At 42.0% G+C, this 3069-nt stretch overlaps 1 long non-coding RNA gene across 1 annotated transcript; it reads right to left on the bottom strand.

The window, feature by feature from the left end:
- Positions 1 to 773: 773 nt before the first annotated feature.
- On the bottom strand, positions 774 to 1371 carry LOC107578764 (uncharacterized). The gene is made up of 3 exons (XR_001608384.1): positions 1244 to 1371; positions 1055 to 1139; positions 774 to 817 (listed from the first exon to the last, which is right to left on the bottom strand). It is a non-coding gene; the product is annotated as an uncharacterized lncRNA (long non-coding RNA).
- Positions 1372 to 3069: the final 1698 nt, after the last annotated feature.

Here is a 3069-nt window from a genome sequence, read left to right as displayed (position 1 = left end):
ACACAGCAGTGGTCTCTTACATCAACCACCAGGGAGGTCTGCGTTCGCGACCCTTGTACAAGCTGGTGCACCAGATCCTTGTGTGGTCCCAGGGCAAATTCCTCTCACTGAGAGCAGTGCACATTCCTAGGCATCTCAATATGGGAGCAGACATTCTGTCGAGACAGGGGTCGAGTCCCAGGGAGTGGATGCTTTTGGCCAGGCTCAAGTGGACTTCTTTGCGACTCAGTCGACATCGCAATGTTCCCTCTGGTTCTCTCTGACTCACCCAGCTGCTCTGGGACTGGATGCTATGGTGCAGACTTGGCCGAGGCTTCGCATTTCCCCTGATTGCTCTGCTCCCGGGAGTTCTGGAGAGAGTAAGCCGGGAGGGGGTCCGTCTACTGCTAGTATCCCTGTTCTGACCGGGCTGAGTATGGTTCTCGAATCTCACTCCTCGACAGCTCTCCATGGCAGATTCCCGTCAGGAAGGATCTCCTCTCACAGGCAGGGGGCACGATAATTCACCCCCGCCCGGAGTTGTCTCCGCCCGGTGTTGTCTCAAATCCAGAGCTCCCTCGACGAGGAAACTGTACGCCTTGAAGTGGAAACTTTTCACTTCATGGTGCGGAGACCGCCAGCTTGATCCAGCTAACAGTCCGATTGGTAAAGTTCTGGAAATCCAGCAGGCCCGATTCTCCACAGGGTTTACCCACTCCACCCTAAAAGTTTATGTGGTGGCCATTGCGGCCTACCATGGTGGCCAGTCAGTGGGTAGACTCCCCCTAGTTACATGTCTTCGATATCCACGACCTATGCCTGATCTTCATCTCCACTGCTGATTTAATAAAAGATACGAAGAATTGAAGAACAAAGTATTGATCTCAACAATATACCTTTTAATTAATTTCTAATATCTATCAAAGAGTCAGATGATGTAGTAAACTGTAAGTTAGTTTATCATGAGTAATTTAAAGGCCAACTGACAACAGTCAAGGAACGCAACAACCAAAATGTTCTTTCAGAGTAAAATAACACATTTGGCGTTTTTTTACATTAATTACATATTATTTACAAATCCATCTCCTTTTCCTTTAATCCGACCCGGCAAAGATGTGAAAGTAGTGACAAAAACAAGCTTTTCAGCACTTGATGGGTAACTGAAAACAGAGCATGTACAATATTAAAACACTTATCTGACAGGGCAAACACCACTGAGTAAAATTCAGTGTGGTCGAATATTTTTTTGAATTTATATACTTACAATTCACCCTTCTCCAAGTGACTGACACAAACTTTGACAAGCAGTCTCCTGGACTTGAAATGATCCTGTGTTCCTCAGGTAACTTAACACTGCTGCTTTGCTTTGAAGTAGAGAGTGCAGGCCTCCCTGTTCATTTGGTACTGGAACATGCTACATTACATGACGGCCGTGAGTTTTACCTTACCTATTCAATTATGCACATAATAAAATAATACATCCGCAAATTCGTGAAGATAAGGCTCAGTGTTACTCACACCGTAGAGTAATGCGAAGAGAAGAAGCAACATTCACGCCGTCTCACCCGCATCAAACAGCACAAGCACTGTGACCGCACCTGATGCTGCGAAGCAAACGCTCCACGTTAAATTGTTCACTTATAATCCTCTTTTAGGTGTTTATAAAATGATCTGGTGTGCTAGACAACTTGTTTGGTCATGTTTCCTGTTTCAGCGTCTCTTCTTTTTTGCAGTTGTGCGCTCAGCCTCGCTTACACTGTTCACTAACGGCAGAACTGCAGTGCACGTCGCCACTTTCCAACTAATTAATAACGTATTTGGTAGCTAACTATTTCCATGGTCGATTTTTGCAGCACTACGCATTTTAAAGAGTATCTGCTGTAACTTACGAATAGATGTGAGTCCGACAGCATATTGATTCCCCTCAAACCAGACCAGCCAGAGTAAAAAGAGCGGGATCCGCCGCAGTTTAAAAAGGCGAGAGGCACGACGTGATTGGCCGACAAAAAAATAGCCGTTAATATTTTAAGTTTAATAAATTGAGATGTATATATTGTATATTTATTTTAGTCATTTTTAGAGCTTTTTATGTGCTACCATATGAAATATATGTATTGTATTTATTTCCATAAACACAAACTGCCGGCCGAGGAGAAACACATTTATTGTGTCAATCTGTCCAAATACTTTTTTTTTTTTTTATTACACATTGTGTGTTAAAATCCTACACAACATGTGTCAGAATGCTGTCAACACAACCATGTGTGTTGTTTTTGACACATCTGTTTTTGCAGGGCGCTGTGATGCGGTCGGAAACCAGATTGAAAATTGTCCAGATATCCATTTGAGTTTAAGTATTTGTTCAGCTGATTAAAAACTACCTTTTCAATAATCTTGCCTATAAAAGGAAGATTTGATATTGGTCTATAATTGCTCAAAATGGTGTTATCAAAATTGCTCTTTTTCAGAAGGGGCTTAACAACTGCAGTTTTCATGGAGTTTGGAAAAGTCCCAGAAAGAAGTGAGGCGTTCACCATCTAAGAGATCTGCTTCTAAACAGTTAAGCACCCTTTTGAAAAAAGATGTGGGAAGTGTGTCAAGATGGCAGGTTAACGATTTTAGGTGCTGCACTATTTATTCCAAAATTTTGCTATCAATTGCTTCAAAAATAGACATAGTATATCCTTTTTGATATTGCGGTCGAATCTGTCTGACCTCTGCATAACTTGGGGATGTGCTAATCGCCTTCCTGATATTATTGATCTTCTCAGAAAAGAAGGAAGCAAACTCATTGCATTTGCGGTCAGAGAGCATTTCACTGGCAATCTGACTTGAGGGGTTTGTCAGTCTCTCAACAGTAGCAAAAAGAGTGCAAGTTTTCTCCAAGCTGATTTTTGTCTACCAGACTTCTTGCTGACTTTCACAGGAGCACTATCATCAATAATATTCTTAACTTTTGAGTTAAAGGAGTCAAAGAGAAGATCAACAGAGTCTGATCAAAAAAAAATACCAAACTAAGGTATTTTGACTAAATATTGTTGACTGTCTCAGAATTTGAGAAAAGGGAAGTATGAAGCCACAACTGTTACT

The sequence above is a fragment of the Sinocyclocheilus grahami genome, unplaced genomic scaffold (genome assembly GCF_001515645.1).
Source record: "Sinocyclocheilus grahami isolate Dianchi unplaced genomic scaffold, SAMN03320097.WGS_v1.1 scaffold11855.1, whole genome shotgun sequence".
In the NCBI taxonomy this organism is placed as follows: domain Eukaryota; kingdom Metazoa; phylum Chordata; class Actinopteri; order Cypriniformes; family Cyprinidae; genus Sinocyclocheilus; species Sinocyclocheilus grahami.
The sequence above is the reverse complement of the archived record's forward strand: the minus strand, read 5'-3'. Positions and strand labels throughout refer to the sequence as shown.